General features: G+C 47.8%; 1 long non-coding RNA gene across 1 annotated transcript; it reads right to left on the reverse strand.

Moving 5' to 3' along the window:
* Positions 1-3,902: 3,902 nt before the first annotated feature.
* Positions 3,903-7,636, reverse strand: LOC146343589 (uncharacterized). Its single transcript, XR_014792556.1, has 4 exons — positions 7,396-7,636; positions 6,911-7,015; positions 6,578-6,668; positions 3,903-5,644 (listed from the first exon to the last, which is right to left on the reverse strand). It is a non-coding gene; the product is annotated as an uncharacterized LOC146343589 (long non-coding RNA).
* Between the last annotated feature and the right edge of the window lie 17,022 nt (positions 7,637-24,658).

Here is a 24,658-nt window from a genome sequence, read left to right on the forward strand (position 1 = left end):
AGGGGAGATGGCTAGAACGCAGGTGGAGGAAAACTTGTGCTGAGTCTGACTGAACACAGGTAAGAGCCCACTATCAAGCCTACTCTGTGGCGGTGAGGGTGGCAAAGAGACAGTTCTTTTCCACCAGCGTTGCATCTTCTCAGTATCGTCCAGCAGAGCTTTTCCAAGTGGTTCTTGGCCTGTTACATTTTGGTCCAGGGTCCAGGGAGAGAGACTGTGGAACCCTCAGTTGCACGTTGTGATGAGTTTGCACAGCACTTTGAAGATAAAGTCACTCAGATTCATCTTGAATTGGACACCATAATTAATGCAGTTCCATTGGTAGAGGTGTTCAGAGCACTGTCTGATCCAGTTTTATTGGATGAGTTTCAGTTATTGAAGCCTGAGGATGTGGACAAGGTGCTTGGCCAAGTCCGATCAACCACTTGTGTGCTTGACCTTTGCCCTTCATGACTTATTAAATCAAACAAGGAGGGGATGTCTGGCTGGGTCCAGGAGGTTGTCAATTCCTCCTTTAGAGAAGGAGTGGTGCTGGCCTCTTTAAGAGGCAGTAATCAGACCACTCCTGACAAAGCCTAACCTGGACCCAGAGGACATTAACAATTATTGGCCAGTGGCCAACATCCCCTTCCTGGGCAAGGTAGGGATGTACGAAAGTCACTTACCTGGTCTCGCAGCTTGCTTCGCGGTGGGGGGGAGGCGCTTCGCTGCTCCCCCCGAAGTTCAGGCTGGGGGGGGGGAGGCTTCCCGCCTCGCCTGGCCGAAATTCAGGCTATTTGCGTTGCCCTTATTTTCGCCGTAGTCTACGTAAATCTTTACGTAGACTACAGGGACCAAATAAGGAACGCGAATGGCGGCTCCCTATGGGGGCCGCCATTAGCCGTATGCGCTTTTTTTTTTTTAAGTCACCCGTGATAGGCTACGTGACGATTAATGTAGCCTATCACGGCTGACTTTGCAAATCTAGCCGTGATAGTTAATCGTTACGTAGCCTATCACAGGGGCAGTTTTTTTTTTTACTTTTCTTGTAATGCCGGTTGCCGCCCCCGCCCCTGACAAAGACCTGCCGAACCGCTGCCGGGACCCGCCGCCGGGAGGGACATTCGTGAAAAGTAAGTCCCATCCCGGGGGGGGGGTGGCGGGGGGCGGGGGGGGTGGCGGAGAATTTCTCCCCAAACAACCTTCGGAGGACCAAATGCGTTGGCACTCGGCCCCCCGAAGTTTCAGGGAGAAATTCTCCCCCATCCCTATGGCAAGGTGCTTGAGCGGGTGGTTGCAGGACAGGTCCAGGCTCTCTTGAAGGAAACGGATTATCTAGATCCATTTCAGCTGGGCTTCAGGCCTGGTTTTGTAACGGAAACTGCCTTGGTCGCCCTGTGGGATGACCTCTGCTGGGAGAGGGACAGGGGGAGTGCGTCCCTGTTGATTTTCCTGGGCCTCTCAGCGGCTTTCGATACCATCGGCCACAGTATCCTTCTGGATAGGTTGTCCAGGTTGGGAGTTGGAGGCACTGCACTGCATTGGTTCCGCTCCTTCTTGGATGGCCGATTCCAGAAGGTGGTGCTGGGGGATTATTGCTCTGTGCCATGGCAATTGTGCCATGGGGTTTCACAGGGCTCTATTTTATCCCCCATGCTGTTTAACATCTACATGAAACTGCTGGGGGAGGTTATCCAGAGGTGTGGGCTGAGGTGCCATCAATATGCAGAAGACACCCAGCCCTACCTCTCTTTCTCATCAAACCTAGGTGAGACAGTGGCTGTTCTGAATCAGTGCCTGGGCACGGTAATGGACTGGATGAGGGCCAATAAACTGAAACTCAATCCGGACAAGACGGAGGTACTGTTAGTGGGTGGTTCATCTGCCCAGCTAGGTGATATTCAACCTGATCTGGAGGGGGTTGCACTCCCCCTAAAGGATCACATTTGTAGTTTGGGGGTGCTCTTGGATCCAGAACTGTCACTTGAGTCACCGGTGAACTCAGTGGCACGGAGCACTTTTTATCAGCTTAGGCTGGTATACCAACTACGCCCTTATCTGGACAGAGATAGCCTAGCGACAGTTATCCATGCTCTGATAACCTCTCGTCTGGATTATTGCAATGTGTTATACATGGGGCTGCCTTTGAAAATGGTCCGGAAACTTCAGCTGGTCCAAAATAGGGCAGCAAGATTGTTAACAGGGACTGGCCAGCAAGCTCATATTATGCCAGTACTTTTCCAGCTGCACTGGCTGCCAGTCCATTTCCGGGCCCGATTCAAAGTGCTGGTGTTAACATTCAAAGCCCTTAACGGCTTGGGGCCAGGTTATCTGAAGGATTGCCTCCGCCCATATGTGCCTGCCTGGACCTTAAGATCATCCTCAGAGGCCCTTCTCCATGAGCCCCTGCCAAAGGAAGTGAGGCAGATGGCTACTCAGAGGAGGGCCTTTTGTGCTGTGGCACCCTGGCTCTGGAATGAGCTCCCTAGTAAGGTTCGCCTGGCACCTACACTGCATTCTTTCCAGCGCCAGGTGAAGACCTTTTTATTTTCCCAGGCATTTTAACATTTTAGCTTTCTAGAGTTTTAGCTTTGCTGTTTTAAATCTGTATTTTAAATCCCTGTATTGCTGCTATGTTTTATTCTGGTTGTATCGTTATACCGTGGTTTTAATGTTTTATATATTTTATATTTTTTGTGTGCTCTTTGGTTTAATTTTTTGTGAACTGCCAAGAGGGCTTTGGTTATTGGGCGGTATAGAAATGAAATGGAATAAAATAATAAAAAATAAATTGGGGGGGGGGGCTAGGCCATAGCTCAGTTTCTGGGTGCATGCTTTCACATAGAAGATCACCAGTTCAATCCCGGAATCCCTCACTTAAAGGACCTCTGGTAGCAGGGTTAGGCAAAGCTCTTGCCTGCCTCTCTGGAGAATCCTGCCCCAACTGGGTGTCCTGCAGATGCTTTGGATTTCAACTCCCACCAGCCTCAGTCAATATGACCAATGGTCAAGGGCGCTTGGAGTTGTTGTCCAAACATCTGGAGGGCACTAAGCTGGGTAAGGCTGCCCTAGGGATTCACTGTCATGCACAGCAGTGAATATTGGGTTCAATTTTTTTTTAATGGACTAGGTCCAAAAAATCTGGAGGGCACCAAGTCTCCTATTACTAGACTAGATTGACCAAAGTTCCAACTAGGGAGGGATCACAGTTTTTCAGAAAAGCATTTTCTGATACATTTTTGAAAATCTTTCTTGAGCTCCCCCTGAACTGTTGGAGTATTTCAGTCCTCCCCTGGAGAATATTCAGCAAAATGGCCTCCCCAATCTTTGTTTCAATTTGTGTAGCACTCCAGTGTTCGACATGTTTCACATGTGTTATCTGGTATCTTAGAAACATATGGATGAGGAGGGAGAAAGATGGGAAATTACATATATGTTGTTGTTGTTCAGTCGTTAAGTCGTGTCTGACTCTTAGTGACCCCATGGACCATAGCACGCCAGGCCTTCCTGTCCTCCGCTGTGTCCCCGAGTGTGCTCAACTCAAGTTCATATTCATGGCATCGGTGATGCTATCATCCTCTGCCATCCTCTTCTCCTTTTGCCTTCAATCTTTCCCAGCATCAGGGTCTTTTCCAGTGAGTTTTCTCTTCACATTAGGTGGCCAAAATATTTGAGCTGATTTTATATATATATATGTATATGTATATGTATATGTATATGTATGTATGTATGTATTTATATTCTGGATCAGATTATTAAGCCAAATGAAGAAGAATTTGAAATGCCTCAGAAAAACAGGTTGATGAATATACTCAGAACCAAATAGCGCAAGGGAGAATTGTTTTTGCTTTGAAAGACAAAACTGCCAAGCAAGGCAAACTTGTTCATCTTTTGACTGTGCAAAATGAAGTGTCTTAAAATCAAACTGTACAATTTTTTATTATTAGGGAGAAAAATAAAGGTATATAAAGAACAAGTTATGATCAATATTTTGAACAAAAGCAGTAAAATTACATTGAGTGTTCCAATACATCAAGAATGACAATTTCTTGCTAAACAATATCCATCAGTTTGTCCCTTTCCGTGGTATGAAAGACCTTGCTTCACTGTTCTGAAACTGTGGGCAAAACTGCGGGTCTCCAGAGAGTATCATGGACCATGTTAGCTGTCAACAGGTTGCTAATCAATAATTGGGGCTCCATCCCCAAAATTAAAATGGCAAAGCCCCCCCAGAAGCAGAGGGTGAGCACTTAATGATATAAGCTGCCAGCCATTCCCCTTTGCTGCCCATTATGGCTGGAGCTCCTTCCCACATATGCTTGTTTGCTCTGTGCAGAAAAGCCCATGGGCATGTGCAGAACAGGACCTGCAGTTCTGCCATTCCCAACAAGTTTGCTGTGGTTCATGTGAACAGAGCTTGTCTGTTCCTTCAAGGCCCTCTTTAACACACATTTCCCCCCTGTCTTTGTTTTGCCCCTTAACCCTCACCACCCACTAAAATGAAGACTATGCCTATTTAACTGCACATTTCTCCATTATTACCCAAGCCTCTCTCCTCACCCATCTCCGTCCTGTTTTCTCTCCTCTACCCTTGGCATTTAGTTAGTAAAGTCCTTGGGGCAGGGACATGTTATTTTGCTTACATTCACAAGAATGCTTCACAGCAGGGGTGCACAAGCTTTTTGCCCCTGAGACCCACATGCTGTGTTGGTTGGGAGGCTGGGCCTGCACGTGCAGGTGAGACACACTTGTGAGCGCACACATATACTCATACACACATTTGTCCTCCCCCACAGTCTACACACACACGCACACACACACACTCACCACACACTCCCTCCCCACAGACACACACATTCCCCCTCCCACATACACATGCATGTACACTTTCCCCCCCACACACTTCCCCTCATACATATATGTTGTCTTTCACCCACAACTTCCAGTCACACACTCTTGTCCCCTGCACAAATACACACACACACACTTCCCCTCACACACACACACACACAGACATATATATATATATACACACACACACTTCCCCCCCCCACACACAAACATCCCCTCTCAAATACAGAACCATGTACACCCCCCCCCCCGACACACTTTCCTTCAGAACCCTGAAACAACCCTTGGAGTGCCAGTTTTTGGAGTGTCCTTTTGGAAGCTAACTATCTGAATCCTGGTTCCTAGAGCATCCTCGGTAGTGGTGGCAGCAAATTAGGTGGTAATTTTGGCTGTGGGGTTCACAGGAGCCCCCAAAATAATACCTTGGGGGCCAGATGTGGCCTGCAGGACATGAGCTGCACACCATGAAGTATGAAAGCGAAATATTTTATTTATACCAATTATCATCATCATCATGGTGATCACTCGTGACCGAGTAAGATTGTCTTCCAAAGATAGAGTCTATGAATATAACTCTTTAAAATATACTATACCAATTATAGTATGGAGAGAAAACAGCAAGGAAATGAATCTGAAGCATACACCTTGCAAGAACGCATCGAGAACTAGCTTTTAAAACAAAACTCTACAGAAAAAAAAATCCATTACTAGTGGACATCTCCATTGCGTTGAAGAGGGCATGGGTGTGTTCTTGCAAGGAAGCCTGGAATTTTTCTGAAGAGATCAGTGGGAAATCATGTGGAAGCAGAATTACCTAATAAAGATTATGACAATTAGACATTCTTGGAGAACAGGGGGAAAATGGACCAAGTCAGCAAAAAATAAACAGGGAAAAGTAAGTGTTCCAAATGGCCAATCTTTGATAACTCTGTGCACATCCTTTCATCTAGAATGTGTGCTACAGGTTTTAGTGCCACAACAGTGAGAATTCTGTATCCTTACAATAGCTTTAGCTTCACAAAATTTTACTCTGTGCTCCAGTACTCAGAGGCACTCTCTTCTCTGATGACTTCACATATTACAGGAGTGAGTAGGACTGAGACAAAATTTAACCCAAGGGAAAATTCAGAGCAGAAATGGGGGTATAGGATATGCTCCACTAGGGATGTTGTGGATGCCCAACTGGGTCTGGGAGTCTGTTGGACTTGCCCCTGCTCACTCCGCTGCCCCACCTGCTGAGCGCCTAAGTGGCTGGGACTTACCGAACCCGTCCACTCATGCCCGGCAGCTGCCCATCCTCCATGCAGGCTGCCATTTTTATGGAAGATGGTGGGGGGCTGTCTAGATTTTCATATATCTAATGTTGCACACAACAGCACCCATAAAGGGCCATTTTTGCCCTTTTCGTATATCTAAAGTTGCAGAAATGGCCCTTTACGGTCACCATGGTGTGCAACTTTAGATATACAAAAATCTAGACCCCCCCATCTTCCATAAAAATGGTGGCTTGCATGGAGCAGTGGGTGGCTGGCACTCCCGGACTGGTTGCTGGGCCTTCCAGGGGCTCGCACGGCCCGGCTCGTGTGGGCGAGCGGCAGTGGTGGCTCTTGGAGCACCCGCCAAGCAGGCACTGACTTGGTTGAGTCTGTCCATCCCTGTGCCCCACCCCCAAGGCCTATCAAATGTACATTCAAGTAGGATTTGGGCCTATTCAGCCTGTGGAATGTCAGAGTCAGTGTGAGCTTACCTCTGTCAGAAAAGCAGGTGGGAGTTCAGTTGCTCCTGTCCAACTGCTAGCGTTGACTTTGGTGGAAGCTTGGCAGCTTCTCTGTGAGAACCTAAGAAAAGAGAGGGGCTGGTGGGAGAGGTGTCACACAGGTTGAAGTTCCAACTCAGGAGGGCAGAATGGGGACACCCTGTTTTGGCAGGGGCCTCACTGATGGGCTGCAATCCCTTGTCAGTTAGTTGTTCAGGAGGAGGGCTATTGCAGCCACACCTTCACTTTTAAGGTGATGCCCAGGCTTGGAGCCTTTACTAGAAACATTCTTCCCTGCCCCTAATCCTCTCTGTTTAGACTTACTTCCATCTGAGCCTCTTGAGACATTCGTCACTTGGACTCGCCATCCAATTCGGACTAGAGCTATCATGAAAATGGCCTCTTGGAATTCTCCACCTTACTTGTGGGCTGAGAAATTTGGGAAGAAAACAAAAGGAGGTGAGCATCCAAAGTAAATCACAAGAAAAGAAACAGGTTCTCAGGACGCATGAAGCACAACACATTTTGGCCTTTCCTTATTTTTAGGCCTTCTTTGTGGGGCTGTAATATTAATGGTAATAAAAATTACAAATAGGACAACACACATAATTAAAATATTACTAAAATACAAATTGCCACAGGGGCTTATTCATGTATAACATTCTTATAAACGCCACATAAAACCTGCTTATTTACTAAGAATAACATAGAAGTTCATACTTATTAGAGAACAAAGTCTGCAGAATAAATGCTCTAAGCTTTATGTGGAAAAAGCAGTAAGACCTTTAAAAAGACAGATAGGGAAACACCTGAGTAACTTTAAGAACAACAGACCAGGTGCCCCACTTGTAAGCCATTTCACAGAACAGCAGCATTTCCCCACAGATCTAAAATTTTGGACACTGGATAAGCTTGACATTAAGGAGGAAAAATATCTGTTCAGGAGAGAAGCTGAGTGGATTTTGAGACTGAACACTCTCTCTCCATGTAGTTTAAATGAAGGCCTTGAATTTTTACCACTCATGACCTGTGGGTGATTTACACACACTCCCTAACTGCCACAGTAGAGTTCAGAGACCTTGGCTGCTCTCATGGAAACACCTGATAGAGCTAGAAAAAAATGGACAAAAGAAAAAGAGTATAAGATAAGATCCAAGAAGAAACATCTTTTCCAGTCTCCAGTAGATTGACACAGGAGACAAACCTTTGCAAAATAAAAATAAAAATCTGCAGGCTTTTTTTCCTCTTGTAAGTTTAACTTTATATGTTATTCTTAGTAAATAAGCAGGTTTTATATGGTTTTTGTAAGAATGTAATACATGCATAAGCCCCTGCAGCAAATTGTATTTTAGTAATGTTTTAATTATGCATGTTGTCCTATTTGTAATTTTTATTACCATTAATGTTACAGCCCCCTGAAGAAGGCCTAAAAATAAGAAAATGGCCGCAATGCATTGGGCTTCCTACAATGAGAAATTGTAGACAATTTCATTGAATTTCTCCAGGGAGAGGAGAAATTCTCAACAGTTTCTCCCAGGCAGGGCTCCCCAAAGGCAGGGCTTGTAGTACAGCTGCTTTATTTTTCTGTAAGGGTTTTGGGAGTTTTCGTGCTGCAAAAGCATCAGCTGTCTTGGCAGGCTGGCCCCAGTTGGCATCCACCACAATGCAGGTGGGGGCAATGTTGTATCTAGTGCAGTTAGTACTCTGCCAAAATCTGTCCTCCAATTTCCTGAAAGTTTTCTCCCCCCATGAAAGAGGTTTTTATTGTTCTGCCTCATTCAGGGTGTTTTATAATGTATTTTTGTGGTGTTTTTGAGCTTACCTAATCACAACCAGCCTTCCAGGCTGCCTATATGTCCTGATCTGAAAAAGCCCTATGGGGGGAATTACCTCATGGTGCCTTAAACTGGGCTTTCATTGAAGTGTAGGAAGCTGAGGCGGCTACAGGCTGCCGGATAGATGACTGTACATTGAAAAACAGGAGACTTGTGCTCACACCTCAGCCACTTATCTAAGGTAAGCCCAAGAAACCCAAACACAACCCATGAGAATTCCTCCGAAATTTCTTCATCATTGAATTTCATTTCAAAAGCAATTTCTCTTCTATCAAATTGAATGAGAATGGTCGAAAAAAAATGTGGGAATTTTTTTTGGCACAGCATTAATTTGGACTCTTGTCTCTTTGAAGTTTGTGTTGCTAAGAACCTGCCATGAAAAGTACTGCTATAATTTTCATAGATCTTGAATTCTTGTTTGCTATGAATTTGAACCCATGTAGCGTGGAGTTACCAAAGTGGAAGCTATGGCCATCACAATCTGTCTCTGTGTGGGATTACTCTGGACTTACTCTTGAACCTATCTTGACTCTTGGATTTTGAAGGGCTATGACCTGTGTAGTGCAGAGGTTCCAACAAAGATTTCAAGGTTGGACTTCACTTAACCTTCCATTTTGTGGATTTGTTTAGGTCTTTTTCTAGAAGCCCTGGGCATGTTTTCACGCTATCGGCTTCACTTTGTTTGCAAGTTCGTTGCGATGTTTCCCCAATCACATTTTCTTCTTTTCCAGTTTCCACAGTGCTTTCCTGGCTTATTGCTGTAGCCTGGGGCTCTGTGCTGTTTCCAATGAGCTCTAATTGAATTATTTTCTTGATGTCTGGTCGGAGTCTGAGTGGAGTCTGGGTTGGGTCTGGTTACCTCATCAGTGTTCCTACCTCCTCAGCCATGTTTCCAGGACAATGGAAGGAGAAGCTAATGGAGGAGTACCGGATTTTTAAAAAGGAATCAGCTTTGCTGTGAAAAGAGGCTTCCCCCTCCCCCCGTTTCTCCTTTCCCCTGAAAGTCCAGATGCACCTGCATTTCAGGAGCAGGCCTCATTGAGCACAATGGGAGTTGCTTCTGAGTAGACACAAATATGCTTGTGCTGGGAAAGGGGCGGGGAGAACACAAAGAGGGAAACTACCCCCCATTTATCCCAGAGGACCTCATTGACCACAAGGGGAGTTACTTCTGAGGAGACAGTAATAGGTTTGTTGTGGGAAAGAGGGCAAAATGAGTCCCCATTTTAATGCACAGGATCTCTATATGGAAGCTGTGAATGAATTACATCCTAACGCAATGGACCAAAGCCTCCAGATTGTGCTTAATTGCGTTTAAGAAATAGGGCTTAAAAGCATGCCGTTTCAATTGAGGGGCAATCTCTGTAAGTTCCAATGTAGGCATTGAAAGGCAAGTCTTATTCGCCAAAGGTGGTGGCGGTGCAGTTGAAGGCACACTTGGAAGAAACTGATTATCTAGACCCATTTCAGTTGGGGTTCAGGCTTGGGCATGGGACAGAAACGGCCTTGGTCGCCTTGGTAGATGATATGAGGAGGGCTCTGGATAGGGGTGAATGCTCCTTCCTTGTTCTCCTCGACCTCTCAGCGGCTTTTGATGCTGTTGACCACGGTATCCTCCTGGACCGCCTGGAGGGGTTGGACATTGGAGACACTGTATTGCGGTGGTTCTGGTCCTTCCTCTCCGGCAGGTACCAGAGGGTAGCACTGGGAGAGGAGGTTTCGGACCCGTGGCCACTCACTTGTGGGGTGCCACAGGGTTCCATCCTCTCCCCGATGCTATTTAACATCTATGTGAAGCCGCTGGGGGCTATCATCAGGAGGTTTGGTGTGCAGTGTCATCAATATGCGGATGACACGCAGCTCTACCTCTCATTCAAATCTTCACCAAGGTTGGCTGTAGAATCCCTGTCCAAATGTCTGGAGACGGTGAGTGGCTGGATGGGGAGGAATAGGCTAAAGCTGAACCCTGACAAGACCGAGGTACTTTTGGTGGGAGACAAGAGGACGCTAGGGGATGTTGACCTGGTGTTGAATGGGGTACGGCTACCCTTGAAAGACCAGGTCCGCAGCCTGGGGGTCATTTTGGACTCCCAGCTGTCCATGGAGGTTCAGGTGTCAGCTGTTAGCTGGACAGCGCTGTATCAACTCCATCTGATACGGCGGCTGCGCCCCTTCCTTCCCGACCATCTGCTCCCATCGGTAGTACATGCCCTGGTCTCCCCTCGTTTAGACTACTGTAATGTGCTGTACGTGGGGTTACCCTTGAAGATGGTTCGGAAGCTGCAGCTGGTACAGAATGCGGCGGCTCGCCTGATTACAGGCAGCCGCCGGCGAGATCACATCACTCCAGTGCTGAAGGAGTTGCACTGGTTACCAGTTGTTTTCTGGGCCAAATTCAAGGTGTTGTTTTTGACCTTTAAAACCCTATATGGTTCCGGCCCAGCCTATCTTAAGGAGCGCCTCCAGCAGCACCAGACAGGCCACTTAAGAAGATCTAGGGATGGGGGCAAATTTCTCCCCGAAACTTCGGGGGGCCGAGTGCCAACGTATTCAGCCCCCCGAAGTAGTTTCGGGGGGAAATTCTCCGCACCTCCCCGCCCCCCCCCCCGGGATGGGACTTACCTTTCCCGAATGTCCCTCCCGGCGGCGGGCCCCGACGGCGGTTCGGCAGGTCTTCGACAGGGACAGAGGCGGCAGCCGGTCTTTCGACCGGCTGCCACCGCCGTTCCAATAAAAGTAAAAAAAAACCCACGCCCCCGTGATAGGCTACGTGACGATTTACATAGCCTATCACGGCTGACTTTGGAAATCTAGGCGTGATAGGCTACGTTAATCGTCACGTAGCCTATCACGGGGGCGTTTTTTTAAAAAAACTTTTTATTTCGCTGCCGGGCGAGGCGAGGCGCCTCCTCCCCGGCCTGAATTTCGGCCGGGTGAGGCGGGAAGCCTCCCCCCCGGCCTGAATTTCGGCTGGGCGAGGAGGGAAGCCTCCCCCCCGGCCTGAGCTTTGGGGGGAGAGCAGCGAAGCGCCTCCCCCCCACCGTGAAAAGCTGCGAGACCAGGTAAGTGGGTTTCGTGCACCCCTAGAATATAACCATTAAGCTTTTACCCTGGGATTTGCTACAGTAAAAACGTCTAGCTGATTTGGGGTGTCCTGTGTCAGAATGTCAGAGTGTGTACCTGAAGGATTGGGCTCATGACAAATAACTAGGGATGTCAGAGAATTCCGCAATGGATCTCGGTGAGATCCATTGGATCTTGGTGAGATCTCGGTGAATGCACTGGCATTTGGCCCCCTGAAATCCATCACAGAATGGCCTGCCACCCCCCTCCCCCCACGCATCCCCCCTGGGACGAGACTTACCTGGAGCGGATGTTCCGGATGGCGGCGGCTCCAGCGGCGGCTTCAGCTGGTCTTCTGAAATGGCCGCCACCATTTGCAGTCTGTGTCTCCCCCCCGCCCATAGACGTGATAGGCTACGTAAAGACTTACGTAGCCTATCACGTCTATGGGGAAAAAAAAATGCGTACGCAAATGGTGGCGGCTATGGCCACCGCCATTTGCGTTCCTTATTTTTCACCGTCTTAGTCTACGTCAATATTTACGTAGACTAAGACGAAGACAAGAAAGGGGAATGCAAATAGCGCCCACTACGCTATTTGCATTCCCCTTTCTTTTCTTCGTCTTCATCTATGTATATTGACGTAGACTAAGATGGCAAAAAATAAGGAATGAAAATGGTGGCGGCCATAGCTGTCACCATTTGCGTACACATTTTTGTTTTTTCTTTTACCCAGAGCCCTCCACGGCCGGAAATCCAGCTGCAAGACGGCCCTGGCCTGGGCCTGGCCAGCTGCTCCGCGGAGCTGCCGTGGAGCAGAGCCAGCCGTTGGAGGATTCCGGGGGGGGAGGACTGGATCGCCTTCCCCCCCATCGAGGATTCTGGGGGGAGGGATGGAATGCCTCCCCTCCCACCATGAACAGAATCCGTGAAAAGGTAAGTCACTTTCATACATCCCTACAAATAACTTCTTTTTGTCACTGTTTGCGATGACAAAGATGACCACCGTGTTGTTCTTTTCTGGCTTCATGCATACTGGAAGATTGGAGGAGTTGCCCAGTTGCCTAGGCAACATAGGGACACTTTGTCTTCTGATGCTGAGCTGCATCACAGTTCCATTACGTTAGAAGAGTCACAGAACATAGCATTGGAAGACAGGAAAGTATCCCCACACAACAGGGGAGGTCTCCCTTTGTTCAAATGCTGAGCTGTAACTAGGGATGTACGAAAGTCACTTACTTTTCCGTGGATTATGTTGATGGTGTGGGGGGGTGGCGTTCCGTCCCTCCCCCCGGAATCCTTGACGGCCGGCTGTGCTCTGCGGCAGCTCCACAGAGCAGCTGGCCAGGCCCAGCCAGGCCAGAGCCATCCGCAGCCATATTTCCGGCCGTGGAGGGCTCTGGGAAAAAACAAAAACAAAAACTGCGTACGTAAATGGCGGCAGCTATGGCTGCCACCATTTGCGTTCCTTATTTTTGGCCGTCTTAGTCTACGTAAATATTTACGTAGACTATGATGGCGAAAATAAAGGGGAACGCAAATTGCATAGTGGGCGCTATTTGCGTCCCTTTTTGATTCACCGTTTTAGCCTACATAAATATTTACGTAGGCTAAAACGGCGTATCGAAAAGGGATGCAAATAGCGCCCGCTATGCTATTTGCGTTCCCCTTTATTTTCGCCGCCATAGTCTACGTAAATATTTACATAGACTAAGATGGGCAAAAATAAGGAACGCAAATGGCTGCGGCCATAGCTACCGCCATTTGCGTACGCATTTTTTTTTAAAACCCAGCCATGATAGGCTACGTAAATCTTTACGTAGCCTATCACATCGTTTTTTTTTTTTAAACCCAGCCATGATAGGCTACGTAAATCTTTACGTAGCCTATCACGTTTTTTTTTAACAAGACTGAAAATGGCGGTGGCGGCAGCCGGTCGGATGACCAGCTGCCGCCGCCACCGCCGCCACCGCCGCCAAAGCTGCTGCCGGAGCCACCGCCGCCCGGAACATCCGCCCCAGGTATGTCTCGTCCTGGGGGGATCCGCGGGGGGCGGGGGGTGGCAGGCTGTTCCGCCACGGAGTTCGGGGGGCCGAATGCACTGGCATTCGGCCTCACCGAGATCCATGGCAGAATTCTCTGACATCCCTAGCTGTAACGTAGCACTGGAATGTAGGGAGTGCTGCCCAGTTACCAAGGCAATGCAGGGATAAGAACATAAGAAGAGCCCTGCTGGATCAGACCAAGGGTCCGTCTACTCCAGCATTCTGTTCACACAGTGGCCAGTCAGCTGTTGAGCAGGAACCCGAAAGCAGAACATGAGCACAACAGCATCTGGTGCACATAGGCATACTGCCTCCGATATTGGAGGTAGCACATAGCCATCAGGACTAGTAGCCATTGATAGCCTTCTATGGGATGCTTTCCCATCTCCCGTTGCTGTGTTCTGTAGCACCAACAATGTGATAAGGTGGGTGTCCATGGAATGGGTGACATTTGTAGTACTCTCCCCCCTCAAAGCATCAATGAATGGGGGTGACCAATGTATCAGCCCTCAAATGTGGCTGTGAAGTTAACAGGCCAGCTTTCAGTTCAGCTCTAAGAGAGAGTCCTGCCTTTAAGAACAGGTTAAGTATAAATACGGATGCACCTACATGCAAAACCAGAGTTTGTTGAAATTCTCCAAATTCCATCTGGAAGCTCATTCTCATTCTGTCTTTTGTCCATATCAGATTCTGATCTTTTTTTTCTTTTTGCATAAAAATGCATAGTATTTTCATTAGAGATGGGCGAACATGTGACGTTTGAGCTCACTCAGGTTCTCTGAATTCGTCCTCAAAGCTGATTTCACCTCATTTGCATTCCCAAGCACAAGCGCCTTTTGGAAAATTTGGCATTTTCCTCCATAGGCTAAAGTGTGAAAATGCAGATTTTGGGAGGAAGTGAACATTTTTGAATGTGGACCCAAGTTCAGAAAAAAATTGCAAAAATTTCTTGAGACTTGCCTTCCTGCTCACAGGACATGTTTGTACGATTTGTGAACAGGAATACAATTCTCATACGTCCCGAATTTTCATGTGAATTTTCCCAGATGTACACATCAGTTGTGCACAACTTTGAAAAGTGAGCAGCCTTCTCCCATTGATTAAAGCATCTTTGTGTGCATTTTCCAAAAGTATGCTGTTTTCCCACGCATATTTTCCAAATATACCCATGCTGTCAAACTCATTTCAGTTAAGGATGGACGAAAGTCCCTTACCTGGTCCTGCAGCTTGCTTCGTGGTGGGGGGGAGGCGCTTCGGTTCTCCCCCTGAAGTTCTTGGCAGGGGGGGAGGCGCCCCACCCCTCCCGGCCGAAATTCAGGCCGGGGGGGAGGCGCCCCATCCCTCGCCGCCAAAATTCAGGCTGGGGGGGAGCGCCCCGTCTCCCCGACCGCGAAATAAAAAAAGTAAATAAAAAAAAACATCAACACATGATAGGCTACGTAAAAATTTACGTAGCCTATCACGGCTAGATTTTCAAAGTCAGCCATGATAGGCTACGTATATCGTTACGTAGCCTATCACGGGTGACTTTGGGGAAAAAAAAGCGTGTACGCAAATGGCGGCGCCCATGGGCACCGCCATTTGCGTTCCTTGTTTGGGCAGGGGTAGTCTATGTAAAGATTTACATAGACTATGCGAAAATAAGGGCAACGCTATTTGCGTTGCCCTTATTTTCGCCGTAGTCTGCGTAAATCTTTACGTAGACTACCCCTGCCCAAATAAGGAATGCAAATGGTGGCGCCCATGGGTGCCGCCATTTGCGTACACGCTTTTCCCCCCCCCCAAAGTCACCCGTGATAGGCTACGTAAAGATTTACGTAGCCTATCACGGCTGACTTTGAAAATCTAGCCGTGATAGGTTACGTAAATCGTTATGTAGCCTATCACGTGTGTGTGTGTGTGTTTTAAATTTACTTTGTAATGGCGGCGGCGGCAGCCGGTCGGAAGACCAGCCGCCGCCCCTGCCGAAATGCCACCGAAACGCCGCCGGGACCCGCCGCTGAGGTAAGTCCCATCCTGGGGGGGGTGGCGGGGGGGGTGGCGGAGAATTTCACCACCAATTTCGGAGAGGCCGAATGCCCGGAGATTCGTGCAGAAATTCTCCGGCATCCTTAATCACATTGGAAGCTCAGAAATATAGGACTTTGACTGCAGATTGTGTTCAATTCAAGTCCATGTTCGGTCCAGGAGGCGCAAAATGGGTAAATCCTGATCAAAAACAAACTGAAGCTGCCTCCTGAACAATTGGTCCTTTGTGCCCAGTCCTTGGGTCCCTTGATGTTGTTGGATTACAAGTCCCATCATCCCAGTGAGCACAGACAATGTCCAGGGATGATGAGAGTTGTAGTCCAACAACATATGGTTGAGAACCACTGATCTAGCCCAATATGTTCTAGCGTGCCTTGCAGCAGCTCTCAAAAAATCCAGGCAATTGACTGGAGAACCAGAGACTGAGCCCAGAGCCTTGTTCATGCAGTGAACGTTCTCTACACTCACTATGTTTTGTTTTCTCCTCTTTGGCCTGAATTCTGCTTGGAACAGGCTTTGGTCTTCATGGCTGTCAACTAATTTAGTCACTTACCCCTTGAACATGAAATTGGACATTAGTGAACAGGGCCAGGATATTCTGCCAGAAAATCATTTTTTCCTAAATGACACATAAATCACCTGCCAAATGATTTTTTTTTTTTTTAATAGAGGCGGTGTAGAGATCTTTCAGAGAAGAAAATTCAGGGAAAGGTGGCTACTTCAGCAATCTTTGTCAATTAGTCAAAATAATGAGCATTCGACACAAAGGTGAAATGGCTTGTCACATTTCAGCACTATTGGGGCTTCTGGAGTTGATTTCCCATTAACAAGAGAATGTGAGCAGGACTTTCAATTGAAGGAAACTGGCTGCATCCCCAAGGAATTGAATAGGAATGGATTGTCCTTGGGAGTTGCAGATGTATTGTCTTCTGAAGGGCTTTTAACTTTCCAGGCAGGTATCAATTATATAAGGTGCTACATAAGGAAGGAACTATTGTTCGGAGTTAGAATGCACGTTTTGCGTGCAGAAGGTGAAGGTCTTGTGCTCAGCTAGGGATGTTGGAGGAGGAATCTGTTTGGGGGGTAGAGCTCAGTGAGCTTTCGCCAACTGAACCCCCTGGACTCTGACCCGACATCCATGAGCTGGTCCAACTTGGCCTGCTCCAAGTAGGGCCAGCTGGCAGATTTTCCACCTTTGTATGGTGGCAGAGGTAGCTTAGGGTGGGACAGGAGTGCCATGGCCCACGGTGCTCCCCTCACCCTCCTGCCACTGCTGTGCAAATGCCAACTCCAGCAGTAGTGATGGTTGTCTGGTGGTGTGGTAGCAGTGGCGGGAGGGTGAGAGGGGAGTGCCACAGTGCCAAGCAACCGTCATCCCTCTCTTTCTGCCAGGGTTGGCCCCAGCAGACAGAGAGGGATGACGGTTGCATGTTGCCATGAAGGCAGAGGAGTGCAGAGGTACATTCCCCTCCCACTCTTCCACTGCGGTGCCACAGTGGTAGTGGCAGAAGAGTAAGACAGGAGCGTTCTCCTCCCTCTCTTCTGCTGCCACGCTGCCGCAGTGGTGGCCGTGGGAGCAGAAGAGTAGGGGGCAGTGTTCCTCTCCCGCACTTATACTGCCATGCTCGCAATGTGCCATTACACTGCCACTGCATCACAGTGTTTGCTCTGTTCCTGCCACTGGCAGGGACAGAGGGAATGTTATGCTGTGGCAGCAGGAACTTGGGTGTTTTTTTGGTGTGTGCATGCATTCTGGGTTGGGGCAGGCAAGAAAACTCAGGCAAGTTCCCGGATTTTGAGGGCAGACCCCTAGCTTAGTTTGCAAGGGTAAGCCAAGCCAGAGGAATCCTGGGGATCCCCTAGGCCCTAAAAAGACCAGATTCCTGTGCGATGAACATCATGGCACCTCTCATTAAAGGGACCAGGTGACAGCTGATGTGAAAGAGCTCTGCCTGAGATCTTGGAGAGCTGCTGCCAGTCAGAATATAAGAACATAAGAAGACCAAGGATCCATTCAATCCAGCATTCTCTTCACACAGTGGCCAATCAGCTGCCCATGAAAAAACCATAAGCAGGATATGAGTGCAACAGCACCCTCCCACCCATGTTCCCCAGCAACTGATGTAGCCAATACCATGCTAGATAGAACTTAGGAAGCTGCCCTATGCTGCATGAGAGAGAAACATCTGGCTTACATTCCTAATTGGCCCACGGAGCTTCCCCATCTGGCCCACGGAACCTTCGTGGATTCCTCCAGGGAGTGAGGCTTGGCATCCAAGCACCACCCCCTTGGAGGTATCCCTGTTGTTATCTCCAGTCAATAACAGTGGGGGATATGGGAGGGGCACTTGTCTGCCTTCCCCATCGGGGGAGGTGCTGCATGGGCAAAGTATCCCTAGCTGAACCAGCAGGTGCAGCACTCCTCCAGGTATTAACTCAGTCAGGGTCAGGGCGGCTTCACCATGTGCCCATCTCCCCCAATGGACCTTTGAAAACCTGAACAAAGTGGCATTGGAGCCAGGCCATCTAGTGTCAGGGATGGAGGATGGGTTTTGCCATCCCCAGAAGATGATTCCCAAGTTGAGGATGCACTTTCCCCATCAGACAAGGGTGGGTATAGGAATTATGGAGCAACCAATCATTATGGGAGAACAGAAACAGGTGCCCTTGGAGACCTGGTGGGGTGGGGAACAAATATACTTTCTCCTCCCCATTGACCCCATCTATGGATTGTTAGGCATGATCTTCTCTAGAAAGCCCCACCCCTGCCTCTGCACAGCCCAGTAGTGGTGGAAATATATTGTAATGGCAATGTGCATCCCTAACCTTAGATACTCCTACAAAGTTGGCTTTTTGTTCATGATCAGCACCTAGTGTGGGGGACAGAGACAAACAAAGGAGTTCAATAGGGAGCTGTTCACCCAGCAAGGGTCTAGAGAAGTCTCCTCTTCATGGTTGTCTGCTTGGTCATTGTTTACCACTGGATCACTCCATCTGTCCAAGTAGATATTTTCTCTCAAGGGAACCCTTGATCATGGTTCCTCCTGGAAGCCAAATGGGCACCCTAGTTCCAACTTTGGGGTTAAGAACATAAGAAAATGAGAAGAGCCCTGCTGGATCAGACCAAGGGTTCATCTAGAGTAGACTAGCATTCTGTTCACACAGTGGCAAACCAGCTGTTGACTAGGAACCCACAAGCAGGACACGAACGCAACAGCACCCTGCTGCCCATGTTCTCTAGTGGACATAGGCTCACTGCTTCTGGAACTGGAGATAGCACATAGCCATCAAGACTAGTAGCCATTGATAGCCTTTTCCTCCAGGAATTTGTCTAACCTAGGGATGTATGAATCCCTTACCTTGCTCCTCTGGGGGGGCATCCGTGGTGGGGGGGAGGTGCTCCGTCCCTCCCCCTGGAATCCTGCCCGGCCGGCTCCGCTCTGTGGCCAAGCCGTGGAGCCGCCGGCTGGCTCCGGCCGCCCTCAGCCGGACATCCGGCTGCTGGGCAGCCCTGCAGGGACGCAAATGGCGGCTGTCATAGCCGCCGCCATTTGCGTCCTTGTATTGAGCCGTGATAGGCTATGTAAATATTTACGTAGCCTATCACGGCAGGGGGAAAAACCCCAGCGTACGCAAATGGTGGCGGCTGCTTCCATTTGCATATGCTGGGTTCCCCCCCTCCCCGCCGTGATAGGCTACGTAAGTATTTACGTAGCCTATTACGGCTTGAAGAGGAGGAAGCGAATGGCGGCCGCAGGATGGCCACCATTCGCAAAGCAGCGCGGACGGGAGCAGGTAAGTGCTCTGTTTCATGCGCCTTTTGTGGGGTGGGGGCGGCGGGGACTTCGTCCCGCGCACCTTTCGTAGGTTGGGGGGGTGGGGGCTTCATTCCGCGATGGATTTCAGGGGGCTGAATGCACTGGCATTCGGCCTCTCCGAGATCCATCGCGGAGTTCTCTGATATCCCTAGTCTAACCCCATTAAAGCCATCTGAATTGGTGGCTACCACTACATCCTGTGGTAGTGAATTCTATAGTCTGACTATGCGCTGTGTGAAGATGTCCTTCCTTTTATCTGTCTTGAATCTCCCACGAATCGGCTTCATGCGATGACCCAACTGGGTTCTAGTATTTTGTCTCCCTATCCACATCATGCATAATTTCATAGACCTCTATCATGTCTCCCCTTACCCTCCTTTTTCCTGCTGGGTTCACTGCTGCCTTCAGTCTTGAGGCCTGAGGGGAAAGGGGAGAACTGGGTATTTAAGCAGAGCTCAGGAAGTGATCAAAGGGGTTATAGGGGAGGTTCAAGCAGGACATCCATCTAGGCTGCCTGGGGACTATACCAGATTTTGCCACATCCTCAGTTGTACTCGGGTTCTCAGCAGGACCTGCACTTCTTCTTCCAAAGAGGTCTGGGTTGGGTGAGATCCTGACATTCTTTAATAATATTATAGGAACATCAGAGATGCAGATACATTTCCAGCTTGCCAGACAAGATACAATTCCAAGGACAGTATTTTAAAATTTGCCGAAACAAATGTTTTGTTTTAAGACATTTCAGTGTGGGGTGGGGAGAAGCAAAGTTTTTCAACAGTTGTGAATTGTATGCCTTAATCCATTTACTTAGGAATAAGATCCATAGAAATCAACCATGCTCACTTCCATGTAAATAGAATTAGGAGCAGGTTGTAAAAACCAATAGCCCTCAGAGGAAAGACACCAGCATGGATAGACAGGCAACAAATGGAGAGAAAGATGACATCATCACCCAACCTTGGATGCTGTTGACTAGCTGTTGACTAGGAACCCACAAGCAGGACATGAACGCAACAGCACCCTGCCGCCCATGTTCTCTAGTGGACATAGGCTCACTGCCTCTGGAACTGGAGATAGCACATAGTCATCAAGACTAGTAGCCATTGATAGCCTTTTCCTCCAGGAATTTGTCTAACCTAGGGATGTATGAATCCCTTACCTTGCTCCGCTGGGGGGCATCCGTGGTGGGGGGGAGGGCCTATTCAGGACAAATTTAGAAGTGGCCATGAATAACACATTCAGTTCTTCTTGCTTGTTCAGCAGGGATGATGTGCCAGTCTAAAAACCATTTCGGCATTTGCCTTGTTTATGAAACTCCAGGCAATAAACAATCAATAAACTGAGATAGATATCACCCATGCATCACAAAAGGTGGTGCAGCAATTGATTGCTCCTGGCACATCTTTCTCATAATGGGAATATCAGAAGGGATGGATCTCTAAGTTTTAAACTGGCCAACTGTGGCAATGCTTGAAATAGATCTGCCGAGTCCCTTGCATGAGTGGAAGGCGCTTCTACTTTCGCAAGGCAAAGAGGCGTCATCAATTTCCCGGTGCAGTCACCCAAGATGCACTGCACACTCTGGAGGGTCTTCCAACCTTCAGGAAATCACTTTTTTGGGAGTGTCTAAGGAAGAGGTGTTGAAACTCTTTCAATCTGGGGCCAAATTCCATTTCAGAGAAGCTCTTGGGGGCTGCATTCCAGTGGTGGGTGGGGCCAAAGGCAAAGGTGGCAGGGCCAAAAATACTGGCTTATTTTAGCTCAGTGCTCCTACTGCTGGTAAGTAAGCCACAGGAGAGGAATTTCAACATTTTAGAAGGGGTGGGTGGGGGACTGCACAAAAGCTGGGAAATCACAACAAGTTTGGTGGTCAGGGAAAAGGAGGTGGTGCCTTCTGGGGACCCTCAGAAGGCCAGATTGGGACCCCAGAAGGACTAGATTTGACTCCCAGCTGGTCCAAAGGTCTGCACTGGGGAGGGGAAGAACACCCCTTCCCAATGACAATTGTTCGTTGGCTCCAAGTCTATGATTCCAGTCCAGCCATTTGCAATAGGGATGGATGGACTCACCTCCATCCATGCCACACGCTGCTCACCACTTGACGAACCCCAGCCAGCTGGCCAGCCCTGTCCATCTTCCTGGAATGGACCATTCATGCCTGTAATCTTGCGTAAATGGCTGCTTTACAGCTGCCATTCATGTAAACATTCTTTTACAAAAAAACCCAAACTGCCATTTTTAGGCAAAATGGCAGCTCACTGAGGGTTCAGGAAGCCACTTGCTGCTTGCCAGGGGCCCGGGGACTGCACAGCCAAGCAGGGGAGGGTAGGTGGTGCCATCTATGGACTGGAGTCTGGAGGCCGAGCGGAGGTGGGTTGGGGAGTCTGCTGGACTCCACCCCCCTCTCAAACTCCCACAACATCCCTAATTTGCAACACCTATTAGCCTTGGACATCCCCACTATCATCAGAAGATGCCCACTGCTGGTTCAATGGAATCAAATGAGCTTTGCAATCCAAGCGTAAACTTTAGTTGCTCACATACAAGTCTGCATCTGCATGCATACCTCCCTAGCTTAATCAAGTGGATGTCTCTGAAGCAGAGTGACAGTTCTGCAATGACTTTTCAGTATGATAATGTGTTCCTGATGCTTTGAGCTGCTGAATGCATTACGGATGTCTCTTCCTCCTGGGCTGCTTCACTGGTACGGGCAAGAGATGACTTTTTAGAAAGCTGAGAGGGAGGGGGACATAATCATCTGCGATCCTTCCTTTGGGGGAGAGACCCTCACCCAAATGCCATGTCCCCCGGGAACAGCAATAAGGGAAAGGCTCTCTCAATGGAATGTCAAGAGCCATTGTGATATCAGTAGACCAATTATCTTCCCCTGTCCTCTATTCTATTTGCATATTATAAATATATATATATATATATATATATATATATATATATATATATATATATATATCTCCCCTTTATTTTTTAAAAGCAACTTTTTGGTAACTTCATTGGGTAAGTGCAGGCAAAAGGGGGGAATATTCAAGGGTTAAGAGAAAACAATTAACTTTTCAGGGGCTGGGGGCTTACCTTGAGAAGCAAGGGGATCAGGCTTCCATATTTTTTAAAATCTTCATTTTGATGTGGCTTCCCTGTCATCAGCTCCAGTGATTGTTGTTTCCCCACACAATGCATCTTTTAGAGTGTTGGTATGTGGTGTCATAGAGTCCTTCCAGGGCACTTTTTTAGTGTGGTAGTGGTGGCCCCCATAGGCTCTCACTGGCCCTCACTTCTCAACTACTATAAAGCTTAACCACTTTCTCCCTGCCCAAAAAATCCTCCCAAATGCCCCAATCTTCAGCACCTTTGAATGGGGCTATGGAATGGGAGGAGGCATTTCTGACTTAGCTTTAGAAAATTCAGGAATCTAAATGATAAGAAGTGTAAGTACTTCCACTGCTGCCTATCAAGAACCTACAAGAGAACTAAGAAACCCACCAGAAAAACAACAACATAAAGGATTAGGAGATAGAAGTGCAAATGTAAAAGGTAATGGGACAATGCCACCAGGAAACAGAGCAGGAATTGCTGCTGGACTTCACCCACCCACTCAGCACTACATTTCCATACTACTTCCCATTGTTCATGCAGTGGGCATTTTGTTACTCTATTTTTAACATTTTTTGTGTTAAAAATTTGATAGTGCGAGACCCCTTCCCTACAGACAATCGCTGTACATACTGGATTAATGCCAATAAATTGAAGCTAAATCCTGGCAAGATGGAAACCTTGTGGATGAGTGGTTCCTGAGTCTGGCAGACTCAGAACATTGCCAGTTCTGGATGGGGTTGCACTCCCTCTGAAAGATCAGGTTCATAGTCTGGGGGTACTCCTAGATCCATCATTGTCTCTGGAAGCCCAAGTGGCCATGGCAGATTGGAGTGCCTTTTCCCAGGTTCAGCTAGTATGCCAGCTACCACCTCTCCTGGACGCAGATAGCTTGGCCACAGCGGTACAGGCGCTAGTAACTCCAAGCCTGGATTACTGCAATACGCTCTATGTGGGGCTGCCCTTAAAGCTGGTCTGGAAGCTGGAGCTAGTGCAGCAGCTTGGCTGTTGTCAGGAGCTGCTGCTTTTCAGCATGCTTCCTTTGCTGAGGGAACTGTACTGGCTGCCTGTTTGCTACTGGGCCAAGTTTCAGGTTTTGCTACTAGTGTATAAAGCCCTAAAAAATTTGGAAGCAGGATACTTGAGAGAGCACATTCTTCCTTCTCAACCTGCCTCATCACTGAGGTCATCAGATGGGATGCTCCTGTTGGTTCTGCATGGACTAATGGCCCTGTTGGAATCCACTGAAGAGCCTTCAGTGTGGTGGCTCCATTTCTGTAGAATTCCCTACCTCTGAAAGTTAGGCAGGTACCGACATTGTGTTATTTTTGGTGCCTGCTAAAGGCATCTTTATTTCAAGCAGCCTTCTTTGATTGACCAACCACAGTTTTTATTGGTATTCTGATTTGTTTTTTGTTTTTACTTTTAATATGCTGTTTTATTCCTTTTATTGTTCCAGAATCTGTTTAGTTATGGAGAAATATATAAATGTTGTAAATAACTAAATAAAAATAAATGTTGGGGGGTGGGTGTACATCATGAGTGTCATGTGGGTGGTTGGGACAACTTGGTATGGACTCCCTCACTGATCATATGGTGAGTTTCTCTAGTTTAATAATGCATGAATAGGACTTCTGAGGCACCGCTTAAATTTTCTAGCTAAATAGTTATGCTTTCCTGCAAGTCTTGTTTAATATGCAGGGTGAATTGTAATTCTGCCCATGTGTGTATGTGTGTGTGTGTGTCTACAAATACACACTCACACGTGTCTCAAAGTATGAATGTAACATATTCTTGCAGAGTGCTTAAATTGCGAATTCTCCACTGAAAAGCCATTGCTTCCTTCAAAATTATGAAAATAACATTAAACATTAAAAGGAAATCTACAGTTGCACCCAAAATTCTCACCCTATTCATGGAAGGTGAAACTGGTCCATGACGGTGAAACTGGTCCATGAGGTCATTTGGCTGAATAATTAGAATTCAAGATACAAGAATTCATTGTATTTGATAGGAGTGCTATTCATAATACTCTATGTATGCTAACTGTAAGTATAGAGTGATAAGCTATGTACGCTATAAACCAGCTTTAAGTTTAAAAAAGGTTTTCTTGGAACTGGGGCAAAGAAGCTTGCCACAGGTGGGTTGGTTAGTTTTTAGACTAAAAAGGCCATTACTT

This window comes from Heloderma suspectum, chromosome 5 (assembly GCF_057233095.1).
Source record: "Heloderma suspectum isolate Gila_16-S chromosome 5, 16-S_ref, whole genome shotgun sequence".
Classification (NCBI taxonomy): domain Eukaryota; kingdom Metazoa; phylum Chordata; class Lepidosauria; order Squamata; family Helodermatidae; genus Heloderma; species Heloderma suspectum.